This window comes from Benincasa hispida, chromosome 3 (assembly GCF_027475165.1).
Source record: "Benincasa hispida cultivar pf3 chromosome 3, pf3_genome.v1.1, whole genome shotgun sequence".
Lineage (NCBI taxonomy): Eukaryota > Viridiplantae > Streptophyta > Magnoliopsida > Cucurbitales > Cucurbitaceae > Benincasa > Benincasa hispida.
This window is the reverse complement of record NC_143480.1, coordinates 28,809,266-28,822,620: the sequence shown is the minus strand read 5'-3', so window position 1 is coordinate 28,822,620 and position 13,355 is coordinate 28,809,266. Positions and strand designations below refer to the sequence as shown.

Here is a 13,355-nt window from a genome sequence, read left to right as displayed (position 1 = left end):
TCGTGTGTTACAATTTCTCTCAAGTGTTTCAGAAACCATCCTTATGAGTCTGCAGACTCTTCATCTGCAACGGTGAATGCAAGTGGAAGAAGATGCCTGTTCAAATCAACTAATGTAGCAATCAGTAATTTTCCTCGATATTTTCCATACAAGTGGGTACCATCTATCTGAATTATCGGCCGACATTTACTAAAAGCTTCTATAGAAGGACTAAATGCCCAAAATACAGAAGTTAGGATAACATGGCCTTTAGTAAGCATTTTTTTCACTCTCCACTCTACATGTGTTCTAGGATTGGTCTACTTAACCATATATAGTCACCTGGGTAACAATTTGTATGACTTATCCCAGTCACTGAACACTTTAGTCAACGTTTTTCTTTTGTCCTCCCACACCCTATGGTAAGGAACATGATATCCAAATTTTTATTTTATGTCGGGCTATAGTTCTGCCATGCTGATAGAATGCTGATAGATATTTTTCTCTATCACAAAACTCTAGTGCAATCATTGACGAATCCAACTGCACATGAGTCAACTCAGTTCTAAATAAAAACATGTACGTTGCTCAACATACTTAGTGACCACGAACAAACCATGTGATGTTTTCTTTATTGCACGAAGTCTCCATTTGCAACCTTCTTCCCATTTGTTACACCGAATTGCCCAAATCATTGGTGTCGATTCCACAACCTCATATGGTGCGTGATATTAAATAGAAAAATATTTGACCGCGTGTTGTAGAATTTCTTTGTCTTTCTCCTCTTATTCAATTAGGTATTGTTAACATCCACAAAGGCTACAATTGAGTCGTTCTCGAATGCTATTGATAACGGACAAAAATGCACGTTATTACAGCGCAAAGATATAAAACTATGAAGGATTGCGACGGTAAAAATATATTAAATTGTGTCCAAAAGCATTAAGTTTATAATATTGCGATCATATGTGTCCATCGCATTAAAAACAGCTAACTTATGTATTTTGTGCAGAAAATGCATTGGCGCAAGGCGGAATTGCGATCTAAGGAAATTAACGTCCGAGCGCATCAAAGGATTGCGACCGCAAGGCTATGCGATCATATGCGTTCGCGAAAATCTGCTCAAGAAGGTGGCCACATAGAGCCAGCGCATCAAGGTGAAAGCTTAATAAATCATGATGGGACAGAAAGCTGATGACGGTTGATTCCGAATTAAGTTGACAAGCCGTTAACGACACATTGTAATTTTCAGTGACAAATTTTCGATGACAAATTTTCAGTGCATCAGACAAAGAATTAATGAAGTCTCATCAATGAAATCATTCGAGAGAAAAAGATTTTCACCCTGAAGCGCTATAAATACCGAAGGCCACCTTCGTTAAAGGAGTTTGCTCAGTTCGGAGAGTTCACCATATAGAAGATAGTGAGCCTTTGTTCATAGTTTCTTTATACTCAGAAGGCGGAAGCGAGAGAAGGGAAAAGACGCAGGAAGATCATCCCGGTCAGCTCGAGAGAGTGTCAGGGAGCATGGAAAGCAGAGAGAGGGTTGACCCTTGTGAGAGCAAGAATATATTTTGAGCAGAGTAAAGAAGAACATTGTAAAAGCCTTGTGAAACAAGAAATTGCTACCAGACTCTTTATCTTTATTTCACATTGTCATTCTGTATTTTGATTTCATATATAGAATGGAACTTGCATTTCCACATCTATTCACTCTTTTTGCAATACGCATGAGTAACTAAACCTTCGAATGAGTTGAGAAGTACTTAGCTAACATGACCTAGGATCTTTACTGCATGCGATCATCTTATCTTATGTTGCGTCCATCACTCCTTTAGAGCTACTCGAGAGAGTATAAAGAAAGAACCTAAGACTTGAGAGAGCTAGGTTAGAATCTAGACTTGAGAAAGCAAGATTAGATCTGCATAAGCAAGAGAAGAGACTTAGAGATAAGTTCTGTTTGCCAACATGAATCACATGCACCCTAGAGATAGGTTATACTCGAGAGAGCGTCTAAAAAAAGAATCTAAGACTTGAGAGAGCTAGGTTAGAATCTAGACTTGAGAAAGCAAGATTAGATCTGCATAAGCAAGAGAAGAGACTTAGAGATAAGTTCTGTTTGCCAACATGAATCACATGCACCCTAGAGATAGGTTATACTCGAGAGAGCGTCTAAAAAAAGAATCTAAGACTTGAGAGAGCTAGGTTAGAATCTAGACTTGAGAAAGCAAGATTAGATCTGCATAAGCAAGAGAAGAGACTTAGAGATAAGTTCTGTTTGCCAACATGCATCGCATGCACCCTAGAGATAGGTTATGGTAGTATGCGGTAGCCTTGTGTATGTGTGTGTCATTCGTCATCGCATAGACAAGAATAGAGGCTTAGATATAGGTCCTATAGACATCATCACATACATCGCATACGTTCTAAAACTAGAAGTCATAGCATTTGCCTTAAAAGATGACTTACTGTTGTATGTATGTAGCATGATCGCATAACATAAACGCATTCATAGGAAATGTTAGCTAAATCCCTTTTCAACCTGTTCCTCCACATACTCATTGCATCTTTCGTATTATTAACTCTTTTCTCAACTTTGTCGCATAAACTTTATACTTCAAACAATATACCAATCGATGCACTGTTTATTTGTTATCGCAAAGTAATCGAAAACTAACATCGCATATTATTTCCTTAGTCCATGTGTTCGATCCTGGGCTTACCAGGCAACTCAGTAGGGTTTATATTTGGATCTTGCTGAGAAAACTTTCATGTACAACGCATATTCTACCATCGCATTCTACACCATTATTTCATCGTATTAACGACAACGCATCAAGTTTTTTGCGCTGTTGTTGAGGATTACGGCAATACATTATGCTAACGGTAATTTTTTTTTATTTTCTTTACAGCTTTCAATCTCTAGCGAATTACAACCCAGAGATTGAAAGAACGTTCTGACAAAGATTGAGAAACAACCGCCAACAACAACAAGATAGAACTCTAGGAATGGCAGAACAACCGAAAGAGAGGGCCGCAAACACAAATAATATAATGGCCAACCCCATCCTCCTAGCGAATGACCATAATGGACCCATTTGGGACTATGCGTCGCCCAACCTATATGATTTCTCTGCAGGAATCATGAGGCCAACTCTGGACGGATCGAGGGTTGAAATGAAACCGGTTATGTTACAGATGATTCAAACGACTGGACAGTTTGGTGGAAGGCGAGGTGAGGATCTACACGCCCATCTCCGGAGTTTTATTGAAATCTATGACACTTTTGTGTTCCAAAATATCTATGCTAAGGAAGTTCGACTAACGTTGTTCCCATTTTCCTTATACGATCAAGCAAGGAAATGAGCTTATTCTCTCGAACTAGGGGAGATAACATCGTGGGAACAAGTAGTGAAAAAGTTCATGAAGAAATAATTCCCTCCAACAGTGAACGCCAGAAGGAGAAAGTTGATCACCAATTTTGAGCAGGATGTTGATCAATCGCTCAGTGACGCTTGGGCGAGGTTTAAGAGGCTGGTAAGAGATTGTTCGCATAACGGCTTACCAGACTGCTTACAGATGGAAATTTTCTACTACAGACTAAACCCTGCATCGCAGATGGCTGCCAATGCGGCAGCAGCTGTTGGTCTACTCGACAAGACATAGGATGAGATGAAAAATATACTTGATCGCATTTCCAAAAATCACGAGGACTAGAGAGAAAGCGATCAACGATTGAGGATCAAAGACAGTGACGCAAATAATGGGGTCATCACGTCCCTACAAACCCAAATGAACGCGATGATGAACCTAATACAAGGCATCGCAATCAATAGCACGGGAACGCAAAAAGGGCTGGTCAACGCAATTGCTCAAATGACCACGAGTTGTGTCATCTATGGAGAAGTACATCTGATTGAAGAATGCCCAAGGAATCCACGGTCTGTATGCTTCATAAAGAATAACCCTTTCTCTGATACGTAGAACCCCGGGTGGAGAAATCACCCCAATTTGGTGTGAAAAAATTGATAACAAAGCTATCAACCTATGGCGCAAAAGGAAGGGCCACTAGGATTTTTTCCGCGAATAAACGGTCAAACGCAAGACCAAGCCTGCAGTTCATAGGCGCTGCAATCTTCATCCTTGGAGAGTTTACTGAAGCAATATATTGAAAAGAATGAAATAGTGCTTTAGAGTCAAGCGACGTCCATATGCAATCTTGAAATTCAGATGGGATAGATTGCGGGCGAACTAAAAAATAGACCACAAAGAGCGTTGCCGAGCTTAACTGAGCTCCCTCGTAACTCTGGGGGTATGAAAAAGGAACAATGCCTAGCAGTCTCCTTGCTAAGCGAAAAAAAGACAGCAGAAGAAAGGGAAGAGCCCACCCGAATGCGGTGACTATCAAGAACCTGTTGACATATAGAAGAGCCCGAGAAGATGAACCCAGAAGTTGTGTCCACCTTCAAGCCTCTTGAACACGAGACAGAAGTACAACTATCACCATTCCCACAAGGATTGAAAAAGAAACAGAATGTTGAAGGAAAAATCACTACAGTGGCAGTAACACAAAATACTATGATCCAACCAAAAATGCGCGACCCAGGAACTTTCACGATATCGTGCTCAATTTGAGGGGTCTACATTGGTCAAGTACTATGCGATCTTGGGGCAAGTATAAACTTAATGTCGCTATCAATCTTCAAACGATTGAATATGGGTAGACTAACGCCCATGACGGAGACTCTCCTGCTTGTGGATAGATCCCAAATACATCCCGAGGGAGACTTGAAAAATGTCGCGGTCTCAATTGATAAATTCATTTTACCGGCAGACTTTATCATTTTGGGCTATAAAGCGGATGAAGATGCACCCATCATATTGGGACGACCATTCCTCTTGATCGGTTGTGCGCAAATTGATGTGCACATGGGGGAGATCGTAATGAACGTCAATGGGAAAAAGTTTCGGATTGAGGCAATCGAGATCCCAGAAGATCGAGAAAAGAAGAGAAAGCCACCTTGGACGTAAAAAGCCCAGATTGAAATAAGCAGTCCCTACGTTACTATGCAACTCAAAATCATCAGGAATGCAATTCTTTTGGAATATCCTTTTTCTTATCAATGATTCATGAACTTTCGTTACCTTTCTTTTATCTGTCATTTGTCTTTTTGCATCTACAAAAAAAAAATGCGATCGTGATAAATGATTTTGCTAACCCTGTCTTTTATTTAACCCTCTCAATGTTTTCTTTGCAACGATCATGTTAAGTGATTGCGGATGAGTGATGCATTTTTTTTATGCGGTGATAAAATGGAAGGAATTGTGGTGATGGAAATATGTTGTGTAACAAGTTTTCTCAGCAGAATCCAAGTATAAATCCTACTGAGTTTTTTGGTAAGTCCAGGGTTGAACTCCACGACTAAGGGAAACAGTATACGGTTATGATTTTTAAGAAGACTTTGCAGTAACCAATAAATTAAAGAGATGTTTTGGGTTGGTTTTTTGTTTGCGGTATAAAAAGTATGCGGCAGATTTGAGAAAAAGATTGATTATGCGGTAGATACACTGAGTATGCGGGAGAACGGGTTGAGAAAGTCTTTAGCTAGCTTTTCCCGAGAATGCATTCAACTATGCGATCATGCTGTACTCATGTGACAGCAAATCATTTTCCAATGCAAATGCAGTAACTCTTGATTCTAGGACGTATGCGATGAATGCGAAATGTCCATAGAGCTTATTCCTAAGTCTCTAATTTTTGCCTATGCGATGATGCAAGATGCATACAAAGACAAGGTGACCGCATACAATCATAACCTATTTCTAGGATGCATGCGATGCGTTAATAGCAAACAGTGTTTATTCCTAAGCTACCATCTCTTGATTATGCGTTTTAATCTGACTCTCCCGAGCCTAGATTCTAACCTGACTTTTCCAAGTCTAGATTCTATCCTTAGACTACCCTCCCAAGTATCTCTAATGGAATAATGGCACATACATAATACAAGATAATCACATAGAATGAAGATCCCCAGTTATGCTAGCTAACTGCTCCTCAACCCATTGACAGATTTAGCTACTCATGCGTAATAAACAGAGAGTAAACAAATATAAAGAAGTAGATTCCATTTCTATAAATAAGTTCAAAGTACAAAATGACAATGGAAGATAAGGATAGACAGCCTGGTAGCAATCCCTTGCTTCCCAAGGCTTTTACACTGTTAACTCTATTCTGTTCAAAAGATATTCCTGCTTCCGCAGAAGTTGGCCCTCTCTCTGATCTCGACGCTTCCAACACTCTTCCAAGTTCACCAGAATGATCTCTCTGTACAATCTCACTTCTCTCGCTTCCGCCTTCTAAAATAAAAGAAAAACTAAGAACAAGGCTACTTCGAACTATGGAGAAAATTAACTACTGTCGAACTGTCTAACTAGTTGAACTCCTTTTTTGAAGGTTGCCTTCGGTATTTATAGAGCTTCTAGGTGAAAGGGTTCTTCTCTCTTATAATTGCACTGATGGGATGGCATTAATTCTCTATCTGATGTGTCAAATATTTGCCACCGTAAATTTGAGTGTACTTGCTACAATAGTTCGTTAGCGGCTTGTCAACTTAATTCGGAATCGAACGTCATTAGCTTTTTGTCCCATCATGATTTATTATGCTTTTCACCTCGATGCGCCCACCAAGTTGCGCAGGCTCTATGCGGCAATCTTCTTGAGCAGATATTTGCGAGCGCAAATCACCGCATAGCCTTACAGTGACGCAATATTTTGATGCGGTCTTGCGTTAACGCAATTTCTTGATGCACTCGGCCGTTGATTTCTTGTGATCTATCGCCTTGCGTCAACGCATATTCTGCACAAAAATACATAAGTTAACTGTTTTAATGCGATTGACGCATGCGATCGTAATATTGTGAACTTAATGCTTTTGAACGCAATCTTGTATATTTTTATCAACGCAAACCTGCATTATTTAATAATTTTGCACTGTAATAATCTTCATTTCTGCCTGTTATCAAGGAGCTATACGAAAGAAGCAACTAGTTTACTCCACCACCGCAATCGAAGAAAAGCAGTTCGCCAAAAAGAAGGATGCGTTCACACCCAATGCGGGTGACAGAGCAAATTTGGGGGCTGTATCTTTCCTTGACTTTGTTTATTCCAAATTTTGCTCTATCGCATATCATTTTAACTTTGATAATTTTATCATCGGATCCTCTTTAGTCGACGCAATCATTACATATTGATTAATTTAGTAAGTCACCACATTATTTCTCTTTACCAATTATGATTTCAATGATGAAACACATACCTCTATTTTTTCGTATATACTAAAGTCAACTTAATTTTAGGAAAATCAACTCATGAAATATTTCTAGAAGTTAGTGGTCTGCCAGCTTTCTTTCAAACTGACTTTTTACGAAACTTCCTAAGAGCATTGCATGACTTCCTTAAATCTTTCAGCAATGAAGACATTGCTGCATTTAAATTTGGGGGTACGGTATTCATTTTCAACCTTACTATTTTTAGGCTCTACAAAAAAAAAAATCATAACATTGTGATCGGATCCTACTCTAGTTGGATGTCCACATGAAACATGTGGGGGCAAGCCAAAACGAAGGTAGGAATCGTGATCAACACATAAATAAAATGATTGCAACTCCGCTGCCAAATGAGGATAAGCTTCGACTGAGAAAGAACGCCTTGCTCGTGTTGGATGTCCGCATGACACACGTAGAGGCAAGCCAAAACAAAGGCTAGGCACTCAGATCAGTGCAAGGTCATATAAAAAAATATATATGTCTAAAATACGCAAGGATAAAAATCATTTGAAAATACCCCAGTTGAAAAAGTTTTTTTTTATATATGAAATAAACCATGTGATGCCCTGGAAACAAGTAAAGTCTTTTTGAAGGTTAAACTTGCGGTTCCTAAATGTTAGAAATATTTTAAGAAGAGACCCAAATAAGAATTAAGGAGATTTTGGTACATAAGATTTGAATAAGGCAACCTTGAGAAATCTAGGAAAGTAAAAGACGGTCAACTTTCTAAATAAAATCTTTAGTCTATGCTTGAGGACAAGCATTGTTTTAAATTTGAGGGTGTGATAACAGGCAGAAATGCACGTTATTACACAGCAAAGAAATAAAACAATGAAGGATTGCGACGGTAAAAATATATTAAATTGAATCCAAAAGCATTAAGTTTATAACATTGCAATCGCATGCGTCCATCGTATTAAAAACAACTAACTTATGTATTTTGTGTAGAAAATGCGTTGGCGCAAGGCGGACTTGCGATCCAAGGAAATTAACGTCCGAGCGCATCAAAGGATTGTGACCGCAAGACTATGCGATCATATGCGTTCGTGAAAATCTACTTAAGAAGGTGGCTGCATAATACCAACACATCAAGGTGAAAGCTGGCTTTTTTTTTTTGGAGTAATGCGAACATTCCATTGCATCCAAATCAATCGACGATCTAAGTCGTTGTTCAGTAAAACTCTTTCCGATGGTCTTCCGTGGAGGATGTGGTTGGCCCATTTCGGTTGATAACTCTTTCTTGTACAGCTTTCTATGGAGCGTTTCTGTTCTAAAATCTCTGTACTGATTATTAGTCGCCATATCTTCATCATCACATGACGATGCAACTGATTCTGGATCAGGATCAATACACTGAGTTGGATCTTCAAATTGACTAAAGGGTGCATTCAAGTTTATATCCAACCCTATCTTATTTACATTTACATACAAATGCACTAAATTCGGGAGTGGCATCATGATTGAGAACATCAAGTTTATAACTTGTTCATTCGGAATAGGGAATGACATTAACCTTACTGATCCTGATGGTTTTAGATTAGGATGTCTATATATTATTTCTAATTGATTTGTTCTCATATCTACACTAAGTGACATCCCAACAATTTCAATGAATTGTTCAAATACAATTCCATTGTTCACATTTATGCTAAAACCCCCACATGGTGGTTGGTCATAATCAACTCCATCAATACCATAAATCATATTACCATTTGTAAATAACATAAATTCCAAACATTTGTCCGCCATTTTCTAAGGAAAAAAAGCAAACAATACATTACTAATTGTTCTACTAATTATCAAACTTAAATAAAAATAAATCACAATAAAAATCACAATAAGGAATATATATAAGAAATATATTAAAAAAATCACAATAAGGTAAACTTTTTTAAACTATTTTTTAAAGTTAATACTAAAAAAATATTAAGGTTTTTAAACTATAAACATCACATTTTCAAACATAACAAAAAATTAAACTTTTTAAGACTTTTTAAAACTATTTTTTCACAGTTAATAGTAAAAAAATTAAATATCATAAAAAATATATTTAAAAAAATCACAATAATTTTGTATTAAACTAAAAATATTAAAGTTTTTAAACTATAAACATCAACTTTTTAAACATAACAATAAAATAAACTTTTTAAAACTATTTTTTCAGATTTAATCCTAAAAAAATCAAAGATCATAAGAAATATATTTAAAAAAATCATAATAATTTTGTATTAAACTAAAACTATTACGGTTTTTAAACTATAAACATCAACTTTTTAAATGTAACAATAAATTAAACTTTTTAAAATTATTTTAAACTATTTTTTCAAAGTTAATACTAAAAAAATCAAATTTCATAAGATATATATTTAAAAAAATCACAATAATTTTGTGTTAAACTAAAAATATTAAACTATAAACGTCAACTTTTTAAATATAACAATAAACTATACTTAAATACAAACAAAAACAAACAAAAATATAAACAAAACTTTAAACAACAAACTTAAATACTAAAACAATCAAACATTATAAAAATATATATTAAATAACAAAAAAAAAAAAACTTTTTGCATTAAATAACAAAAACAACTACTAAATTTTTTTAAAATGCAATAATACTAAAAAAATAACACTAATACTAACCAAATCTAATATTGTAACGGTAACGTCCCGAATTTCAGGAAAATTTAAGTTAATTATCTAAAATTATTGAGTTTAAATTTCCCTTTCATTTGGAAAATTGGGATTAAATTGAAATAATTGAAAAACTTTTATTAGTTAAATTGAATTTAATTGATTAGATATCGGACCGATTATCTTGAAAATATTGAATTATTCTTCCCTTTGATTTTGGATTTTAGGGCCAACTTAAAAAACTTTTTTTTAAAGAGATAATTAATTTCATGGGATTTTGAATTGATTTAAATATTTGGAAGAATTTAATTTGTATCAAATTGTTGGATCTTATGCCCTTTAATTTTGGTTTTTGAAGTCTAAATTAAGATAATTTGAAAAGTTAATTGATTTATAAATTTAATAGAATCTTTGGAGATTTTGGAGATATTGTGATAAAATATTTTGTTTATCTTTTCAAAAATTGAAAAAAAAAATAAAAGAATTGAGATTTTTTTCGAAATTAAATAAGAGTAAAAAGAGGCCAAAAATTGGGCAGAAAGCAATTCGATGTTCCAGCGACAGCTTTCACAAAATGTTCGATTTCTAGAGTTTGAACCGTTGGATCGTGCTCAAATTTGGTCAGTATGTTTGAGACATATAGATTTTCATTTTGAACGGTTGGTCGTTGTTTGAAACTCCGATTTGTTCGTAATCGCTGCTGAATAAAATCTACAAAACTAGAAATTCTCCTTCTCTTTCACTCTTGCAAACCCTCCTCATGCAAGACCTCACTACCAACGGCTAGCCTAAACAATTTATGTCGTCCGACAGCAACACCCGCTGCCTATCTATGGTAGCCACAAGCCGACGTGCTATCAGCCGTCACTGTCCGATCTTTGCCGGAATCTTGGGAAAAACTTTGGGTAAGATTTATTTTCCTTATAATTTGGGAAGTGAAATTCACCCATTTGATTTTTGGTTAAATTAGTAACCTCTTTTTGGTGTGAAACTTAGATTCAAGATTTGGAAGTTTTGAGGCATTGACCATCAAGCTAGAGACCATTTTTCGTTTTGTAGAAAATTGGTAAAGATCGGTAAGTTTTGGATAAGTTGTTGGTTGGTTATTCTTTTGGATTGAGAGTAATAGTGGGAAAATTAAGTTATTGAATTTAGATTTAATTCTTGATCAGATTGGCTAATTGAATCAAGTTTTAGAATTTGTCTTGGACCAAGCCATAACTTTGGGTTGATTCAAGTTTTTAAGGATTATTTGTGTGGACTTTTGTGACCAAGTTGAGGTAAGTGGTACTATTACCGGTGCCTTCGTGCTAGACGACCTAGATTAGATTTACAAAGTTAATTAATGGACTTTAGAAACATGATTTTGTCTTTGTGATATATTTGTCGCATGACACTTATAAGTATTATGAGCATGTTCAAATTTCTAATCAGTACTAAAATTATGTATGTGATGCACGAGTAAACCAATAGGGCAGTATACCGTGTCGCCTTGATGCATGTTTTATATCAGGGGACCAACGAGTCTAGTTTCATGTTTGACAGTGTGCCTACGGGCTGCTAGACATGCGTGAATCGACAAGTTCACGTTCTGTTATTTTTCATGTTTGACGGTGTGCCTACAGGCCGCTAGACATGAGTGAGTCAATAGGTTCACATTCATGTTATTTTTCATGTTTGACGGTATGCCTACGGGCCGCTAGACATGCATTAAAAGGGAAACGAAAGGGGTTTTACGTTGTATTTATATATCTACATGTGGGCAGAAGAAAAAAGAGAAAAGAAATTAGAATTTCCCTTTTTCTATCCTCAGCAACGCGCAGACCCCCCCTGCCCCTTTCGTTTTCCTTCAAGAGCCGCAGCCCTAGCCGCTACCTTGTCTCATCGCCGCCATCAAAGCCAACGTCGCCGTTGATTTAGCCGCCAGCTGTCGCTTCCTCGCGTCAGACGCCATTCGCCGATCAATATCGAAGTCGTCGGGCTCTTTCCACTAGCTGCCACTTCCTCGCCCCAGATGCCGTTCACCAATCAACGTCGAAGTCGTCGGGCTCTTTCCTTCGTTGTTGACTTCAGACACTAGAGATCTGACCGTGCCCTCCCCAACTGCCCTAGCTTCGATGAAAGCAGCCTGCGTGCCACCTAACCTCTAGATCTGTTTGTAAAGCAGCCGCTCGTTTCAGTCGACACTGGCCTGAGTTCTGTCGTTGTTACGATCAGCCACTATTGAGTTCGCCGAATGCCACTGCTTATTCTTGTTGAAATTTTGAGTTTGGGTAAGAGTTGGTTTATTTTGGGCAAGATTTGGGTTTTTCAAGATTTTAGGGTGTCACTTTGTTTTGGAAACAATTTTGGTTAATACCCATTGTGTGGACTTTCAGGATTAGGATTTTGGAAGATTTTGGGGCGTTCCTATCAAGGAAGATACCATTCTCGAAAAATTTTTGGAGTTGGGTAAGTTTTGTATAAGTTGTGGTTGGTTATCCTTTGGACTTAGACCCCGAGGATTTATTTAATCTTGGACTCATTTTTTAAGCCATAGTTGCTAAACTAAACTTGTGGTTAATGTCATAGAACTAATTCGAGTTTTATCCAAGGGTTTTTAAGGAATTAGTTGTTGGGATTGGTGTCTTAATTCTCCCATAGTCTCATTGTTTTGTAAAGATACACATTGTTTAATGAATAAAATAAGTGTTATTTAATTCATGCATTTACTCATATCCAATAGACAAAACTCATTGGTTATCTTATGTGAACTTAAGCATGTATATGTGATATACAAGTGGATCATGCCTTTAGTGATAACCTAAATAGGTCTATAGTATAAGGATTAAGGTGGGATACCTGATCTTGGTGACACTACGGGTACGACCTGCTTTGTAGAGATTTGCAAATGTTGTAAACTACTACAAATGATAGATCCTGACCATTCATTTGGAGACATGCAAGCGGGGGTGTCCTATACAAAGAGTTTGTATAAGATCTGGACCACGAGAAGACTAGACTCTGTATATAATGTTGTTGATCCTAAAGACGTACATCTCACCAAAATGATCATAGGTAACACGACCTCAATTCTGTGTATTTTTGAAACTTCTGCCTTTGAGGGCGGTCCTTTGATTAGTATAGGTGAGAGTGGCCAGATTTCCAACTTAACATACCTACCTTTTTGGGGACTTGTCTGATCGGGGAGCTGGGAACTCAATCCACAAGATCGAATTCACTCCTTTCCCCAAGCAGGGATAAGTAGAGAGATTGCTCCCTTAAGGGCTGAATTCGAGGCTTGAACATAGTGGCTACAACTTCTCTTTAGAAGAGAAGACTCAGTCATAGTAGAACTATGACTTATGTTTATTAAAGGGATCAGTGGTACTTAAGGAGACAGATGTAACTACAGGGGCATAACAGTTATTGGCCCA

At 36.9% G+C, this 13,355-nt stretch overlaps 1 long non-coding RNA gene across 1 annotated transcript; it reads left to right on the top strand.

Annotated features, from left to right (window-relative positions):
- The first annotated feature begins 11,699 nt into the window (after nt 1-11,699).
- Nucleotides 11,700-12,638, top strand: LOC150037178 (uncharacterized). The gene is made up of 2 exons (XR_016528259.1): nt 11,700-12,212; nt 12,318-12,638. It is a non-coding gene; the product is annotated as an uncharacterized LOC150037178 (long non-coding RNA).
- The last annotated feature ends 717 nt before the right edge of the window (nt 12,639-13,355 follow it).